Source organism: Heterocephalus glaber, unplaced genomic scaffold, assembly GCF_053883595.1.
Source record: "Heterocephalus glaber isolate CG9 unplaced genomic scaffold, H.glaber_assembly_v1.0 deba00001538, whole genome shotgun sequence".
In the NCBI taxonomy this organism is placed as follows: domain Eukaryota; kingdom Metazoa; phylum Chordata; class Mammalia; order Rodentia; family Bathyergidae; genus Heterocephalus; species Heterocephalus glaber.
In genome coordinates, this window is record NW_028258333.1 from 3,232,109 (window position 1) to 3,252,476 (window position 20,368).

At 37.6% G+C, this 20,368-nt stretch overlaps 1 pseudogene; it reads right to left on the minus strand.

The window, feature by feature from the left end:
* Positions 1-17,324: 17,324 nt before the first annotated feature.
* On the minus strand, positions 17,325-18,463 carry LOC101696961 (hsc70-interacting protein pseudogene; annotated as a pseudogene).
* Between the last annotated feature and the right edge of the window lie 1,905 nt (positions 18,464-20,368).

Genomic DNA, 20,368 nt, shown 5'->3' on the forward strand with positions numbered 1-20,368 from the left:
GGTAGGCCCTTTCTGAGCCTCTTCATTTATTACCATGTAACATACCATTCATTTTGCAAGTCTCATCTAAAACTGCAATTCTACAAAAAAAAAAAAAGAAGAAGAAGAAGAAGAAAAATATTGACTTTCATCAATAAGGCAAGAAAGGGCTGAGGAATTCAGTAACTAATTTCAACTAAACTATTCAACCAGTCTTTCTCACTGTTTTTACAGACCATTAAAAATAATTGCCTGCTTTGAAATATGTTGTAGAAAGAGCAGGTACATTTTGTGGACTGTACAACTTGTGTGCTTTCATCTGGAGCTAGCGCTTCAGAGTGCATTTTTGAATCTCTACTGTGTCACTAAAATTTTACCTTAAATTAGTACATCTTCAAATTTTTGACCAGCTGCTTTCTCTCTTTGACTTTGACACCCTTAGGGTGTCACTGGTATCCCACCCCAAGGCCAGATACAATGGAAAAGAGAGATCAACATGGCCAATAGCAATTTACATTATTGGCATCCAAACAGCTAATTTGTCTTCATATTCTAGCGACTACCACTCTGCCCTCTATTATTCTGTCTGGCTGTGACCAGTATTGGCATTTGGTAAGAATATATTTTTATATGATTTATAATAAACAGCTGACTGGAGAATCTGAAATCCAGTAAGGTTTTGAGGATGAAATTTGATAATAAGTCTTCGAGATGGCAATGAAGTGAAGTTGCACATGTTAGCACATAGTCGAAGATTTTTTTAAAGCCATACTGGTGATATATTTCTAAACTTGGTAGTAAACAATTGCTGTTTATAACACTAAAACTTCTTTTGGTATATGCATCCACTGAGGATTTAATTGTCTGTTAAGTCTAATTAATATGATAACAGATAAACTTGTGATATAGGTTTAACTATTAAACACTTTAGGTGAAGAATGGCATAAAATATCATGTGTCTAGAGATATTTTGTAGAAAGCAAAGCATCTTGTCTTTCTAATCTTTTTGGCCCTTTACCAATGAGTAGACATGGATGGCAATAAAAAAAAGCAAGAAAAATAATGTGTAGCAAAGATAATCACAGATAAATTAAAAGGGAGCATGTAAGCAGCAAATGTTACTGAAATAATCCAAACTTTTGTGGGGAAAAGAATTAAAACCCAAGATAGCTATACTTTATTTCATTTATTCCTCACTTTCCAGTGTGGCATAATTTCACTCAGATCTTTTGAGAATATCAAAGACCAAATTATAATTGGCTTACTTTTATCTTGTGATGATTTTATATCACAGATGGTCTAGTCTTCTTCCATTGGTTACACAAAAAGCTCAAAACCAAGTATTCAGCAAACCTCTAATAAACGCATATATTTTGTATGGTATGCATTTTATGTTTTATGTTTTCCTGTAGATTTAGCTTATTTATATCTATACTGATTTTCGTTTTAAAATTCGTTTTGTCATTTGTATCAATTAACAGTTCCTGCATTAAAAACTGACTCAAAACTCAGAGGCTTAAAACAATATGCATTTACTATTTCCCAGTAGCCTACAGGTCATCTGCTGATTCTTTTGGTCTAGGATGGAATTTCATATTTCAATGAAGTACCACATGTGTCTGAGGTCCAGTGGAGTGCTCTGTGGGTGCTGACTGCTTCAGCACACTTTACACACATATCTTGACACTTGACTGGCTGCTACGGCACTAATAGAACAGGTGAATTCATATCATAGTGGCTTCAAGACAGAATGCAGAATTACACAGTTTCTAGGCCCAAGCTTGAAACTTCATCAGTTTTGCACTTTTTTTGGGGGGGGTACCAGTTATCGAACTCGGGTCCTTGTGCTTGCTCAGCAGGCAACAAAACAGCTGAGCTAAATCCTGGGCCCATCATCATTTTGTAGCTTTGTATTAACAAAATAAATCTCAATGCCTCACCAAATTCAAGGGTAAGGAAAATAAACTCCACCTCTTAAAGGAGGAGCTGTAATATTATATTGCACAGGGCATAGATGCAAAGAGGTTATAAAGAATTGAGGAATACATATAAATCATATATCTGTGTATATGATTTGTGTATATACCTATATAAGTATGTACATACCACATCATAGATTTTAAAGCTATCTTGTTATTTTTTAGTATGTGAGAAAACTGAGTTTAATTAAACACAGGTAAGCACATAAATCTCCTTTCATGAATAGTTCTTCCTTGTCATGCAGTTCTCAGAAAATCCTTTCTTGACCCTCTAATGTGAAAATAGAATCCATTCAAATACCCCCTGTTGTATAAGCTTTTAATATTATATAAAACTAGCTGTGCCCCTGTTTTCACACACCTTCTGTTCCCCTACTAGAATATGAGCTTTTGAGAACAAGGACCTTCTCTGCTTATTCATTGGTAAATCCCTAGCAACTGAAATAGCACCTGTTTTGTAGCAAGTGTGCAGGGGAAGGGACGAGATGTAATTTTAGCTGTTTATTGAGCATTTTTTCTCTTGTTACCTGCTGCTCAGCAATAAGCCAGTTCACCCATGCTGAGACACTTTGCCAAGAGATGTCAGGATTTTAGGTGAAGTCATACAGGTTCCCAGGACTCTCAGGTACAGATTTTGACCGTCAATGTGCACCTTTCTCAGCACTGTGCTGAGTTTCTTGTTACTTAGAGGAAGCAGGGGTCCACAAAACCCTTGTTATGGACTGGATTGTATCTCTTGCCAGAATTCACACGTGGAAGTTCTAACTGTTAGTATCTCTGGAGGTAGGATCTTTAAACAGATAATTATGCTAAAATGAGGTCACTGGAGAGTGCCCTAATCCACTATTGACTGATAGTCTTACAGAAAAAGAGATCAGGACACGGACAAACATACAGAAAAAAAAAGTTGTAAAGAAAACCACCGTGAACCAAGAAAGAGATTTTGAAAAAGAACCAACTCTGCCAACACCTTGACCTTAGGCTGTCAGCCTCCAGAACTGTGAGAAAACTGTTGTGTCAGCCATGTGCTCTGTGTTACCTCTTTCCCCCAGTCCCAGCAAACTCATACAGCTCTTTCAGACCAACACAAAAATACAAAGCTCCTTGCTGCATGTTCAGCCTGGTGGCCCAGACTTGCCCAAGGGTAACTATTATGAGAGATCTTCTCTCCTTGTGAGGCACCATAAATAATAAACTGAATTTTTACCAGCATCATGTGTTTGGGGTCATGGATAATTTTGCATTTACACAACAAGATCTTCAATAGATCTTAACTGGATGGATAGATAGACACATAGAAAGCTAATGTGTAAGACTGAAAAATGGATGAGGTTATTCTTATATGGGAAAGACAGTGGATAGAAAACCTGTCAGCCTGCCAAACGTAACATTTGAGTTACTTCCTTGAATTTTGATTTGCTTTATCCTGCAAAAAGGACAGTTTTGATGTATGTGTTTAATGAAATCTGCACTGGAGCATAAAAGTAACATCTCTGCATGAATTTTAAAAATCTGCTTCATAGGATACAATTGAAGGAACTCAAATTCCACATTTATTAGAAAGTAATAGATAATCCTAATAGATAATATAATGTTACTATAATAAATAAGGGTTCTTCAGAAAACCACAAATCAGATAAAATGTTTCCCAGAAGATTAACCACTGAGCTAAGGAAAAGTATTGCATCAAAAATATACAATGGAGTAAACGACATCAATTATAGAAGAATAAGCACTTTCCAAGTTTAATTTGCAACAAAGATACATATTTTATGATAGAATAATGAGGTATATCAGCTATGAGATTAAATATACATCATAATAAGGTATTACATTAAAAAACCAAACAAACACCAGTATTGGTGAGAATTGTCTTGGGGATTTCTCAGGAGCAAACTGAAATGGAGCTTTGCATGGAGGGATTTTATTAAGTAGTGTTGTTGACAGTGACATCTGTGAGGAAGTGAAAGAAATAGGGTAGTCAGAGAGAGAAACTGAACTATGATTAATTTACAACAAAGCCCTCAACTGACCCGATGGTTAGTTGGTTAGTTATGAAATTAATGTGGCACTTGACAGTTATTTACCACTGAAAAAAGATGCTGGAATTTGGGTTCTGTCTAAGCAGTCATTGCACATAGGCTCCTCTTGAAGAAGGTAGATAAATTTAAAAGAGGCAGCTCCTTCCAGCTGAACACAAGTCTTCAGGAGAGTCTCAGCTTTGAACCTTCAGCACATGTCACTTTCCACCACTGGAGGGAAAGTCTGTACAACACACAATACCACCTAGTACAGTCCACCCCTTGCACTGTTAATTGCTACTTTCTTTGTAAATGTGTTGACCTTATCAAGCAATATCTCCCCCAAGATTAAGATTATTCTCTTTTCTTGGGAAAGTTATAACAGAAAAGACAGTTGAGTAGATTGCAGAACCTGCTGCTTCTGGCTGCAAGGCTGCAACAATACTCATTATCTTTGTCTTTTGTTATCTATTCTAGACCCGTTCTCCATGACCAGCAGTATTCTTGTCTGTATACCTTACCTGATGGAGAGACTCAGACCTGTATTCCTGAGAGCTTTAAAATCATTAGCCACCTTCACCCTTATCAGGTCAGAAAGGCATCTCCATTGGAAAGAGGATTTGACATGAAAGTTCAATTTATCTGGGTGCCAAATATATTTTTTTTCTTTTCACATTATGTAATGAGTCCTATCTATTTTTAACAAAGTCATTAACTTCTGAAAGATGATAATTCTTTTCCATGGCTGTTAGTTCCCTCGCATAAGAAATTCAAGGAATTAATGCTTAACATTTGGCAGGATGCTGTTTTGTCAATTGTTTTGCATGAGAGACTTCCTTCTCAGGATAAAGAGCCAAAAGTTTTGTGGCTGAGTTAAATAAATTCCTTACGTGGGGCTTGGGGAGAAATTATAAGCAAGGCCAATCCTATTCTGACCTGTGGTTGTCAGACTACGTATTCTGCCTAGTGGAGACAGTATCATACAACTGACACTAACCCAGGGTATATGTTATGGTGGGTTACACCCCATTATTACAAGGTATCTGTATCTTCACAAGCCTTTTGTAGATGTCAGCTTCTAAATAGAGTAATATATAGTGGAATGAGTGGGTATAAACTCTGACATACCTCCTTTGTTACAGATTTCATGTTTTGGTCTAATGTAATATTAACTAAGATCTTGTATTAGTAGATCAAATTCTTAGAAAGTAGTGCAGGAAAGATAAACACATACCCAAAATATATGTTGGCTCCATTCAATGTCAATTGCTTCTTCTTCCAGGATGGAAGAGATACAATGCAATCGATTTTCCACAAATATTTGAGGGGGTTTTTTTAAAATAACAATACTCTATCGGAATTTAGCATTCTTCTACAATTTTGATCAATTAAATATTCAGCAGAAGATGAAGTAAATCAGTGTTAGGGAGTGAAAGCTCATATGGATAGCCCCAGCATTACCCTTCCTGTCACAATAACTCATCATTTCCAATTGTGCTACCACTGCACTGGTCATTAGAGCTTCCTGAGATGTGTGACCAAGTCCTTCTGCCTATGCTAATATCTTTTCTGTGATTAATGCTCTTCAGTAAGCCTTGAATATATGAACCTCAGACCTCATACTTTATGTTCACTCCTGTAATGAAATACATAGGAGTTGACATGATTTCCTTGTTCTTGGTCATTTTGCCCATGAGCAACCAGACAAGCCATTAACCATTGGTCTTTAATCTATATGAACAAATTTTGGGATTCTTCCTTTTCCATTTAATGTGAAATGATCAAGTGTGCCTCACAAATTTTTACCTTTAAGAATATTTTCCCTGGGCCAGGGATTTAGCATAGTGGTTCCAGTGCCTGCCTCACAAGCACAAGGTCCTGAGTTCAATCCCTGGTATCCCCCCAAAAAAGAATATTTTCCCTTACCTATGTCTTTTTGTATTTCACTCCTGGTATCAAAATCTTTTCCATCACTGAGACATGATACCCAATACCTGCAACCCAATACCTTAAAGGAAAGCTGGTTTATTTTGGCTCACAGTTTCAGTGGATTCAGTTCACTTTCAGCTGGCTCCAAGACAGATGATGGGATGGAAAGGGATGGCAGAGGAATGCTATTCATGGTAGCCAGGAAGCAGCAAAAGGGAAGAGAATACACTCTTGCATGTTATGCCCGCAGTGATCCACTTCCAACAAGGCCCCACCCCCTAACAGCAAGTTAGCTGACATAGTACCCCCATGATTCAGTCATCTTCCAGACACATGAGACTTTTGGAGGACATCTTAGATCTAAACCATAATAATGTCCTTGTCCATGGCACACCAATTTTGATCCATTAGGCCACTAACAACCACACAAACAATTAACCACTGCTCTTGAGTCTATGTGAATTAAGATTAAGCTTCTTCCTTTTCCGTAAAGTGGATGATCAAGTGGGTCTCACAAATGTTTTCTGTTTAGGAATTCCCTTATTGCTGTTTTTCAGGACCAAATCATACCAAGGCTATAGTGCAACTGTCCATTTTTGGCTTGTAGCAAATTATAGTTGTAACTTATCCATGAACAAAATTTAACCTTTTCCCTCCCCAGTCAGATGATCTTGAGAGACCCTTCCTGAAGCTACAGGTGTGAGCTATAAGACCATCACTCATGTAATAGTGGTAGATTGTAGGGGACTTTACTGCTGCAGTGAGTCCTAGTCTAGTGAGAGCCATAACAGCACAAGGTGAGTTAATAAATAAAGAAAGGAAATGAGGCTTAGAGAAGAAGCTGAGCTTTGGGCCTGATTAATGCTGCCCTGGGAAGCAAAGATGAAAGACCCAGAGCTTGCCACACCGTTATTCAGTACATGGGAAGTAACAGATGACTCAGAGGGCAGTCACGACAACCCTAGAACAATGAGAAACTTATGCAGATGAAGATCCTAGTTCCAGAAGAACTTAAGTTGATTAGGAATTTGTTCCTCCCCAGGATGTCTTCAGGTGATGCAATCCTGCCCTGGAGCATCACAGCATCACAGGACCATTGAGGTTCTAGCTGTGACTGGAGGCAAAAGTGGAGTAATGTCTGGACATGCCATAGCCAGCCTATAGAAAGGAAAACCAACCCTTACCATAATTTAATTGTGAAATGATTTTTCCTCAAAATTATGTAGAATTGGTCATGACAGTAGATGATATGAGGGATGGAAATACTTGCTTATATACTCCATTTGTTCTCTGTGGCGTAGTTTGAGTGTAATTTGAACTACGTCACATCAATCTTACCAAGACTTATGCCTAGATTTGCATGACCTTGTGACTGGGTGGATCTGCTGAAACCTAACTCATGATGAGCACCCCTAGGTACATATTTGTGGATGTCACATGTTGAGCAGATTCGTTTCTACTGGAACTCATTAGCAAACCAGAAACTTTGAAGGGTGTGTAACTCTCCACTGAGAAATGCACTGTCTTAACTCCAGAAATACATGACCTGTAGGTCAGTCCTTTTATTGAGGCTTTGTATAAACTCCATATGAAATATCTTTCCATTACAGATATATCCAGGATCTTCCAGATTGTATTTCTCCAGTGACAAGTCTTTAGATTCTGCAAACTAGACTTACTGCAGAACCAACATATATTATGAACTGCAGTCTGAGATAGGAGTCTCACAAGTCCTTCCTTAAACTGCAGTAGTTCTAAAGTGAGCAATTGTTCAGAGATATAGTTCTAAAATGTGGACTATGCTATCTCCATATTTGAAAAATACCTAGTAGTCATTTTATGCTTTTTTTTAAAACTATTGGAGTCATGAGATTATGAGCTTGTATTATACTGTGTAGTAGATATTTCAGATACCCTAGACAATTAATCAGTGTTGTGATAAGTCCCTTAAATTGTCATATGATTTATTTCCCTACCTCTAGAGTGAATGTGTATTACCAAGACCTCCAACACCACTGTTATCTATCTAGTTTTTAGAGTAGCATTGTTTTCATAACTATCTGGGTTAGGGCCCCATGAAAACCACCCCAACCTTGCCCTTTTGATTATAATTATCCATCTTATTTTTGAAGTTGCACCATCTGTATGTATTTATTTTCCTATCATCTTTATTGCTATTAGGAAGCCCAGTTCTGTAAGAACGTTTTCTCCATTAGCCTCAGTGTTCCAAGGACAATGACTATTGGATTTGTTCACAGTGTTAGTCTCCCTCACCAGCATTTTCCTCATTGATTTGAGAAACTGAAGTGTCTTCCTTCTCATGGACCATAGGTAGCTGATGGGTTTTTCAATTTTTCATAATATATGCACTATAGAATGCCCAATTTTCAGAACTTTTTTTCTTTCATTTCCCATCTACCCAGGAGCCTCTGGTTTCTAATTACTGTAGGCTAAAGCTCTCTTCAAACTTTTGACAGCCAATCTAGAAAGTGGGCTGGCACCATCTCCCAGTATCTCTGCCAATAGATAAGTCTTATTTTGGGGGTCTTTCTGTACCATCAATAACCCCCCCCCTTACTCAATTTTATATTCTCCTCCTCCCTCTCCATTGACCCAGCTTCTCAGCACCCAGAATCATGTATATTCTCCTGGCTATTATATTTTGATTATATCCTACAGAACTATTAAGGGTAAAGTCTATTTCTCCTTTCAGCAGGTCTAACACTTGCCCTACTGCCTTATACTGTGATTTAAACTTTATTACTAGTGTCTAGAAGGGATACAGAGTACATACAGAGGGGGAAGAACTTAAGTTGTCTTATAAGTCGTATATATTTTCATCATATCCAATCAATGCAGAAGAGCTAGCCTTAACATGGAGGAATGGATGACTTCTGCAGATCCAAAAATAAAAGAAAAATTCTGTATTTAAGAGCATCAAGTGCTTGACATGGATGTTGCTCAGTCTCAGAGTTCTATTTACTGTAACTAACTTGTTGTAAGTTGCACAGCAGATTTTATGAGGTTGAGAATTTAACCTTCTCTAGCACCCTGCTGTCCTTATAAGAAAGTACCTCAGCTTTTTCTACTTTTCAATTCTAGGAGGTTAGGTTTTTTCTTTTCAAAGAGATTGTAAATTTCAAACTCGGGCCAAATAGGTAATAGGTTATTCTAAGTCTGTGATGGTGAACCTTTTAAAAACCAAGTGCCCAAACTCCAACTTGAAACCCACTTATTTATCACAAAAGTGCCAACACTGCAATTAAATCTAAATGCTTCACTGCTGGGCTGATGCTGGGGTGAATCCTCTCCCTGGGACAACTTGGCTGAAGTCCTGACAGAGAGGGCTCTGCATGCCCATTGCAACACACATGCCATGGGTTCGCCACCACTGTTCTAAGTATTTCATTTTTTTCTCTAATTCATCAGTAACACTCAGCATAAGCCATTCTATTACGTATTCTTATGATTGATTATTCCAAACTTCTAAAGTGCCCAAAGTACATCCTATCCCAACTTAGTACTGTTGAAAGATTTCCCATTGCACTATTATGGAACATGGCAATGACAACAGCAGCCTCAGCCCATCCTGTGGAAAGCTCTGGGACTGGGGAGGGGTCCTTGAAAGATGCCTTAATCTAAAGAAACAAGACTAGGCCTTTGGACCCCTCACATCGTGGAGCCATTCCCTGAGTTCTTCCCCTTTGGTCATACACATAATCTCCATAAACCTTCTCTCCAGCTCAGGCAGCCCTGAAGAGGCAGGACTAAGGTGTGAAACACTATTAGCAGCTAGGGGGACAAATGTCCTGGAATCTAGGTAGTACCCACAGCATCTACTAGAGTCTCCGGTAAATGTGAGGTGTGATCAACAAACACAGTGAATAAAAGTGAATAATTAAGTTTAAAAAAAGCTTTATTACTGTAAAAGACACATTGCTCTTAATTCCTCTCAAAATATTCTCCCTTTCTTTGAACACAATTGTACCATGGTTCTTGCCACTTTCTGAATTCATTCCGGAAATCATTCCTGTCTTTATTTGCCCTGTTGTTGCTGCCTTGATGTCACAAATTGATTCAGATGTTTACTTATCATGGTCATTTTGACTTTGTGGGAGAGCCAAAAGTCGCACAGAGCCAGATTCAATGAATAAGGTTGATGAGGACACACTTTAAGGTTTTAATTTGATGGAAATTGCCATAAATGATTGATCAACACAGGGTGATTAGAAACTTCAGTGAATGTTCAAATTAAAAATCTATTACAGTAAAAGACACATTGTTATTAATCTCCTTCAATGTACTCCAAATACTCCCTTTTGTGCTGAACACCCTTCTTCCTTTTCTGCAATATGTCTTTTATTGTAATAAGGGTTTTTTTCACATTTAAAAAAAACATTCTCTATTTTTTGATGGGAGTGAAATTCACAATGAGACTAAGCTAATTTAGTACCATAAAATGATGAGTAAATCTGTTTCCAATTTAAAAAAACTGTCATAAAACCAGTTTTGAATAATGGCAATGGTAATAGTAACCTGAAACAATAGGTAATAGGTTTCCACAAAGTCTTACAAAATGTTGAAACAGACTATATTAGATTTTATCAAACATCATTTTGGGGAAAATGTTATATATTAAAAAGAATTCAACAGAAGAAGTTATTGGGTAAAGAAGTCTTTAAAATCTTTATTTTATAATTAATATCTACCCATTTATGTAAGTTCTGCTCTGAAATGGAGTTTTCCAAAAGGATGAATTAATCCTGTTTTGTGCCTAAAATATCATTAATTTTCCTGCAGTGTTAGTGAAAGGAAAACATTACAAAAGAAAATTATTCACATCACAATGGGAGGTATTGAAAACCCAGACCATATGTACAAGTATATAGCAGGCAATGACATCTGTGCCTGCAATAGATGGCCAGCAGATTGTGAGTTCTTTGAGATCAGGAATCACAACTAATTCATCTGTATGTACTAAATACCTGCCACCCTGCCTTCCAAGGAAAACTGTTTGTTGAATATTTTATGAGTGAGTGCGTCAATTAATTCAGGAATAGATTAACATAAATTCTATGCCTATACTGAAAACTCACTAAAAGCATCTAATAAATCATTTGTCTGAAGTTGAATGGGACATGTTTTAAATAAAAATTTAGACACTAGAAGTATTCTAATAGAGTTTGTCGTGGGAGTTATACAGTTTACTAACAATAATGTAAATGTATTTTCTAAGAAGAAAGGTTATTCAATAAGTACAGGGCTACTAAAATCACCATATATTGACTGGGGATGGATTTTATGACAGGATGCTGCTAGGGTTTGGGAAGGGGATTAATAATACAGTTTCTTCCCACAAGAAAATTTCAGCTTTTAGTGATGGCAGTATTCACATGAAAACTTAATGATGATCAGGTGTGTTAATATAAAAATCCAGTAATAGTATGTGGTAGCAATGTTAGTTTGTCCTTCTTGAGTAACTGAATATTTAGCTGGATACATAACCCCAGAATAATTGGTTCCCAGCCTTTTTTGTAGCCCTAGTAACCATGTGACCAGTCTCTTGGATGGAGAATAATTAAGTGTTCTATAAGAATTTTAAGTCAATCTCTTTAAAGGAGCTAAGGAACTACTTTCCCTCTGACCCCTGAGATTGGGAAGATGACAATCAAAGGTCCAGAAGCCTTCCAGACCCAGGATGTAACTTTAAGGAAGAAAGACAAGGTTGAGAACAGTAAATGGCAAAAGGCCTGCATCCTTGTGGATTATGGGATAGATACGCCATCGCGGAAAGACACTTCTATCTTGCTTAGGCCATTTTATCCTGTTTATGTTTGTTTGTGTACATTAGAAAATACAAGCAAAGCTGAATCTAATGGATACTAATAGGAATGATAAAGCAGGCATTTATTCTTCTAAAAGGATTGGGTGTTCTTGGGGTGGGTCTTTTGAGATACACCTGGGAAAATGAAGAAATTTTGAACCTCTACATTCATCACTAGCCTAAAAAAAATGAGTAGAACAATACGTATGTACAATTAATTGCAAAGGAATAATCGCTAATGGGAACTACATTTATTAAGGTCCTTCTAGGCTTCTATTTGGTTTTGGCTATATATAGAAGTTTTCATTGAATCCCCTAAATGAAAACCATAGCTTATTTATCTGAGAAAAATCAATATTATTATAAAATTATGATTTTTAAAACCCCAATTGAAAAATATACATAAAATTCAATTGTGCTCTCAAAACAATTAATTTTGAAAGCAGAAACATAGCACATATGCATATATTTCCATGTGTTTATGAAATGATCTGCTTGATACCTTTAGATGTAGAGCACATTCTTTTTCTCTAGTGTTAAATGTTTAGCAAGATAAGAGGCAGGACATTCTGAGGATATCAATGCAAGAACATTAGAAAAGATGTGAAAAACTTTTTCACTTTGTCGATAAGTTATTTTTAGACTGCAGCATTTTTTCACAGAATATTTATATTTTCATGACATATAATCCTAAATATATGAATACATGGTCTGGCAAGCATTCCTCAGAGGAGAGCATGTGAGGTTTGGAAGAAAAAGAGGGAGAATAATCGAGAGCTTTGGCAAATCACAAAGATTATAACTAACTTAAATGTGTTATTGCGAAAAACAGAAATGAATACTTTAGCAAAGGAATACTGTTTCTGCAACTTTTTGAAATTGCTGCCAATACTCATTTGACAAACTGAAGCATCTGAGAATTATCCTACATTCGGGCTAAAAGGTTTCACTCATGCTGGCAGAAGACTCAAGATTCTGTGTCAGAGACAAAGGATTTTATTGCTCATAGCACTACCAGCAACATGAGCTTCAAGCTTAGATGTGTTCCTTTTGCTCCTCAAGTTTCATTGCCATGGAGGCATGAAAGAGGCATAGATAGACAATAGATATACAGTGTGCTGCTGCCACAGAACCCATATCTTCTATAATGGGTGGCAAATATCTTTCTTGACTTTCCCAAGAAGGATGGTTATCTTTATTATAATACAGAGTAACAAATCTGTTGTGTGCTAGAGAGAGGTATTATCTCTACCTTATAAGGCTTTTGCTGTGTCACTTTCCTGTCTCTGGGACAGAATACCTGATACCTGCAAATTAAAAGAAGAAGTTTATTTTGGATAATAGTTTTCAGAGTACTCATCCATGATAGGCTGCTCCAAGGCAGAAATGACATGGCCAAAAGGCATGACAGGCTGACTCTAACAAGTCAATCACACAGTTGGCATTCAAGATCAAGTTCAAGTCTGATTCAAAAGTCCCCTCTAGGGTGAAGGGAGGGCTAGGAATGGGGAAAAATAAGAACCAAGATGCATCATGTAAAGGTACAAGTTCCCAAAGAGAAATGTAAATGTGTTGTATTCCTAAAATGTACCAATAAAAGAATTTTTTTAAAAAGTCCCCTCTATTCTCTTAACACAGAAAGCTATCAGAGATTTTAATTCAAGGAAAGTATGTGACGAGCCCCCTCTCAAAAAGATCTTTCTGATAAAGAGGTAGATTATACATACATATATATATATATATATATATATATATATATATATATATATATATATATTTGGTAGCAGGGATTGAACTCAGGTCCTTGTGCTTTTGGGCCAGGCAACGGAACCACTGAGCTAAATCCCCAGCCCATAAAGATTCTTTTTTGGTACCAGGGGTCAAACTCAGAACCTTGCACTTGTGAGGCAGGCAGTGGCACCATTGAGCTAAATCCCCAGTCCTCAACCAACCAGTTTTGAGAATGTAGCGGTTGACCAGGTACTTGACAAATTAAGACAGTAGGAGGGACAAAGGCCAGACATCTACAGATACATTAAATAGGTATTGGAGTTAAACACTCCACACCTACCGACTCACTCCCTCTCTGCTGTTTCCAATCACTTCTGTTCTTTTATGAATTCATCTGAAAAAGAGAAGCCTGCACCATTTCTCTCTCCCTTCCATTTTCACCCTAAAAATAAGGAAAGGAATGGAGAGGAAGAAAGTGATTGGAGTAGCAAGACTTCAAAACTCCTAAGTTAAACTCAGTTGCTTTGTCTCCAGGAGATTCAGGAATAAGTTAGCATGTGCAAACTGCAGCCATAGATTACTAGGAGGGAATTTGCTAGTGCCCCTGGACACCAACAAGGTGACTCTTCTTCACAACAAGCTTCCTCATGGGTTTGTGTGGCTTGAAAATCACATTCCTTTTTCACTGTATGTGAAGACTATGAAAAACCAACAGAGTATTTGAAGGCAAATGATTCAATATTAATTTTAAAACAGTTGCCGTCTGTGGACACGGCCTCAGTGTTCGCCAAATGTTTGTAATAAGCAGAAACATTTTCCTAACAGGCTCAGTTGCCACAATGAATGTCACAGCAGGCACACACGCGGCATCTTATCTACAGTTGGGTCATGGAAACAAAGTGCAGAATAATGAAAATATATGATAGCTCAGATGTCTTTGCACAAAGGCATTTGCCCAATGGTAACTGATGTTTATTGAGGACAGGGGAGCACATGGAAGGCATCACGAATCACCCCATATTTCTGTTGCCACCTGTATAACCACTCGTCAGGCAGAACATAATAAAATGTAAATTTGTCTTTGGGGCAGTATGTAATTTCATGTATTTTTTTTGTCTTGGGGATCATTTTATTCACACAACAGCTTTCTTTGACTTTTTTAAATGTACCTTGTAGTATGCATTTCTTTCTTTCTTATTTTTCTCCCTCATGGTGTGTGGGGGGGAATTCCCTGAACAGATGTTGTGTTAAGATTGCCAAACTCATTTTGCTTTTGATGTTCCATGCTCAGAGCTACTTGTTGGAGAATGCATTGGTGGAATGCACACCATGTTGTGTACATTAAATAGCATGAAGGTAGCTGGAAAAGGAATGTAACCCAGCTCCTAAAAATTCTAGTGCCGGTTTGCTTTCAAAAATAAATAGAAGTTAAAATCTGGCAAGGGGTCCACATGATGAAACAAGGAGTTTACATTTATATTGTCCTTAATCTGTTAGCTATTAAGAACAGTGTCATATACTTTTTAAAAGCTATCCATAGCAATGAGATGATCAGGGAAGGAAAGAATTTAACGACAGCCCAAAGATACGGCTTAATAAATATTAAAGGTTAAAATAAAATGCACACAAAATGATCAAAGTGAACAACAAATAATTAGCTGCGAGGTTACCCCTAAAAACAGTTTGCCATGAAACTGTACAGGTCAGGCCCTCTGTCTCCTGAACGCAAACCAGTCACACAAACACACATTTTCTTCCTCGCCAATATTCTCTGCATGCAAAGTGGGAGAGTACAATTGAAACAGTCTCTGCTAAGAAGGAGGCTCTTTCATCTTGGCCATTTTTAACCTTGTAGGAGCTGAAGTAAAGCACAGACAGGTGAGACAGAGGGCCGGGTTGAGGGTCCCCATGAGGACCCTCATTATGAGGAAGTGCATGTCACTTAGGAAACAGCCTTGTAATAGGAGGAGGTGAGTATGGAATACAGAGCCCTTGCTTGCTTTTTTTTTTTCAGTTTGAAACCATATTTTATTCCTAATGGAGCTAGAAATATCCAGGAATTATATTTTTAAGCAGAAAACTCCTTTTTGTTTTCCTCTTTATAGTATCATGAGCACAAAAAAAATCATTGTTTTAGAAATGATATTGAATCTTTCTGAAGACTGTGTTTTATATCTGAGGAATTTGAAGTCAAGAAGCACAGGACACATTTTCAGAAGAGCAATTTTACATTTACCCATTTATGGTGCTATTTGCAGTGTCAGAATATAGTTAGGTCATATATAGTAGAGTCCAAGAACAAAGTGGTCTTCTTGAGTTAAGCACAGCACACACTGAAGATTTTAAGAAAGCAGAACACACACAAACAAAAAGAACACTGGCAAGCTCAACTCCAAGTATATATATGGTGGGTGTTTCGGAAGACTGGGAAAGCAGCTCCATTAGCACACAGATTTGCCTTGTGGATGTCACAGATGAATTGTTCCTCCTTGGTACAGCAAAGGGTTAGAACCTGAATAAATATGATTCCAGATACGTACTCATTTGGAAATGTATGTTATGAAATTTATCATTTTCTTTTCTCCTGCAGGTGAAAGAGGGAGAGAGCAGATGCGAGTGTACAGTTTGCAGTATTCAAGGAAGAGCTGAATAGGATACAGAATCTTCACAGTGCCAACAACTCCATAGCAAATAGCTGTGGCTTTCATCTCTTTTATTCTTTATATTTCATCAAGCAGTTACTCCCTATATGTGTATTCAAATCATACACTTTCCAAATACAAAGATGAAATACTACAGGATAAACTATAACTACAACATGTATTTCCTAAGTTGAAGATCAAGCACCTAAGGGAATTTCTCCTTCCAACGTTTCGATTTAACAAGGTTTTTCCAGACTAAAGTATGACACTTAAATAAGCAATTTCAAGGCCAAGAAACTACACCTACCATGGGCATTACCTGACATGTACTACAGACTAAATTACACCCAACATTAAATATGCTTGGGAATGGTGATAACAGTGATGACTGAACTTGAGTTTAAGATTAGAGGGGAGAATACAAGCAGAAAGCAAACAGAATTGGTCATTTTCTGATGAAGAAAGGTATTTTTAAACGGATATATAAAAAGAAACTTACTCTCATATGTCCCCAAGTGGAAATAATACAAAACATTTATTTGATATTTTGAATAAGAATAGAGCTAAATAACTCAACTTCCTCTGTGGCTGAAAAAAAAAGTCACTCCATTAGCACAGTGTAGGATTTAAATGCAAACTGTACAAGGATACATATTATATAAAATATTGTGTAAGACTGCTGCTGCCCTAGCAGTACTTCCAGTCCCTATCCAGATCATATTCAAATACTGGTGGTCCCAATAGTTATACTGAAATAAATCATCTTCCAAACAGAAAAAAGAAAAGCCTTTAAAAAGACAAATCAAATGCCTTACTAACCATACATCCAACGCAAACTTTATCTACTTAAATGAGATTTGCTTCCCACCAAAACTTTGTTTCATTCACACTAGATCCATAGATCACCCATACTTAAGCATCTTCCTTGCCCAATAATTCCAAGGAAAAATCTAAAATGATTAATAAAGAAAAATGTAAGGATTAAGAAACGCTTTGAATTTGTTTTAAATTATTTTTAAGATTTAAAAAGTGTTTAAGCTTTGTGATTCCTAGTAGGAAAACATTATCTGAATGAATACCCTAATGGTAAACTATTGTAAAATGCTTCAGTGGCATTTGGTGCAGAAGGGAAGGGATTAACTTCAAAGCACCCCAGCTCTCCTGATGAGAAGGTCAGAGGTACACTGGTTTGTATTACTACGACATTCATTAAGTGATCTACTTTGTTTTGCTTTCAGAAAGGACTTTGTCAGATGAGCATTACGCTTGACCTCTGAATTTGGCTGACAATTTACTGATGAGATTCATAACCTTTGGATTACTCTGATATTTTGACATATTTGCAGAATTCTGAGCCACATCCTGGAAGGCCACCATAACATCTGGATCCTGCAAGGCTACAAGAACCTCTGGATCACTAAGAATCTTACTGAGCCCTGGCATTCCTGCCATGCCAGCTCCCATTCCAGGCATCCCTCCCGGAAAATTACCAGGCATCCCCCCGGGAAAGCCACCTGGAAAAAAGCCCTACTGAGCCCCTGCCTGTCCTCTGGCTTCTTCCTCCCTCTGGGCTCTTTCATGCTCTTCTCGAGCCTTCTTAACCCTTTTTGTTCTTTCTTTGATCTCTCGTTCTTCAAGTTTTCATTCGTACTTTCTCTGATATTCAGCAATTTTCTGGGCCCTTGGCTGAACTTCTTTCAGCATTGCACTCACATCTTCATTGTAATCCAGCTTACAGGCAAGGGCAAGATCATGGGCTGCTCCTTCCCAATGGCCCAGAAGTCTGTGTGCTTCCCCTCGCCATTTGTACGGCTGGGCTGAATCAGGGTTTATTTCACTGGTTCTGTCACAATCTCGAATGGCAGCATTTGGCTTCTGCAATTTGATGAAGACACTGGCTGTCTTGGAGTACAGAATGGTCAGACGAGGATTCAGTTTAATGGCAACTGTGAACAAGTCAATGGCTTTCTGTAGTTCACCATCATTTAGAGCAACCATGGCAGCCCCTTTCTTTTCATTTGCTTGATCCCTCATCTCCAGTTATCTCTACATTTTCATCTCCGTTTCTGGAGGGGTATCAGTGTCTGGCTCCATTACACATTCATTGTCGATTTCTAGATCACTTTTCTCACTTGACGGCTCATCTGTCTTTATGTTTTCCTCTGCCTTCCTGCTTTCTGTTTTTTCTTCCTTGATGTTTTCTTCTGATTTAGCTTTATGAGTAGCAGGTGGTACTTGACTCCCGATGCTCTCCACCTACTCCCTCAAGAAGCACATCTCCTCTGTGTGCAGGACGCTCGGATCTTGCTCATACATTTTCATGAAAGCCTGAAGCTCGTTTACTTTGCAGGGATCCATGGTTGGCAGACTATGGTCGGTGGCTGCTCGGGAGGCTGCTGCCAGATCTCAAGGCCAGGAGCTGGCTCAGCGAGACTGCGTAGAAGGGGGTGGTTCCCTTGCTTGCTTTTGAGAAGAATCAGTGGTATTCCAAAGTTGTAGAAAAAGTGTTGATGCACTGTATTAGTTTCCCGGGGCCACCATGTAAAGTACTACAGATTGGGTGGCTCAAACAACAGACTTGATTTTCTTAAAATTCCAGAGGGCAGAATTCTTAGATTAAGGTGTGAAGAGTATGAGTTTCATTCTGAAACTTCAACGCTTGGGTCATAGATGTCCATTTTCTCCCTGTGTCTTTTCATGGCCTTTTGATGTGCATGTCCATGACCTGATCTCCTCTTCTCTGGACATCTTTCGTGTTAGACTGTCATGGGACTGACCTCATTCAGCTTTACTGGACTCCCTAAAAGCCCTTTCTCCAAAGACAGCCACATTCTGAGGCACTGGGTCTTAGGACTCCATAGAACTATTCTCTGGTCCTTGTCTCCAGGAAGTTTACAAACAAGTGTGACAGATTGGTTGCACATACAGAACCCTGTAATAAAGCATTTAAAATATTCTTCATAGAACACAACTATAAAGAAATATGAACAATTGAATAGCCAAGTTGACTGATGCAATAGAGGAGGAGATGTAGAACATGTGGCATCTGAACTATGACTTGGAAAATGCACAGGAACTCACCAGACAGACTTTGAAGACTGTTTCAGCAAAGGACCAGGACAGTCTGGAAAGGCACAGACATTTCAGAGCAACTTGGGCCAGGCTTATGATGCCCCTAAGAAACCATCAAAACATGAGTCAAGGCAACAGGACAAAATTCATCAAAATGCTTCCTCAAAGAGCTGCAATGTATTTTACACAATTAAGAAAAATATAAATTATGAATAAAATTCTACTTAAGATTGGGTCTGCCTGGCTCTTTTTAATTTTCATGTTTTAAACATTCTTGTAGTACATACTTTTACATTCACCATGGGAAGGTGGTGCACGTACACAACACGCCTTACATTTTTCCCTCCTCTACCCCTCGCCTTTTCCCCTCACTCCCCTCTCCCTCCACCTCTTGGCTCCCTTTCCTTTTTCCCCATTTTCTAGCTATCCTTTTTTATTCTTTATTTATACTTATTTATACTTTGTGTTTTTCATATGAGAAAAACTATAATATATTTAAGATGCGTGGATTTTAATATCACATTCTTATATTAACCTTAACAAGCAAAAACAGTATTCCAAATGCTACATCAGAAATTCCTGATCCTGCAAGAATTTGGAAGAGACACACGGAAGTCAGAATTAGGGTCAGGGTAGCTTAATCACACATACATGTAGAGGAGATTTTATACTCATAAGATGCTTATCTCTCAGGGACTCTCCACACACTTAGATATTGCTTATGCAGGTTTATACTATTTTTACCATCATTTATCTTAGAAGAGAAAACTCAAGATTTACTGTATTAGATAACCAAAATTATTTTTAAATATTAATATGCAATATGTACATGTACCAACTCCCCACAATGAATGTACTCATTATATATCACAAACATGTACAGTATTAATAAAAACAGTATAAAAATGATCGTTCTTTTAATAAAAATAGTGACTGCCACCCTCTTATGAGATTGAAAAATTTGTAAAATCATCAACTGAGTACATGCTCATCTTCTCAGGTTAATATACTCCAACTCCATTTCTTTCATCGAGGTGAATCACATGCTTCTTAAATTGCTTAAATAGGATTCAGAGAAATAAAAAGAATAAGGGTTCACATTAAAGAATTTATATCTGATTCCTGTCTTAACTATGCTCGTTAATTCCCACATGGTAGCTCCACCTCTCAAATACTACCACACATATTTGT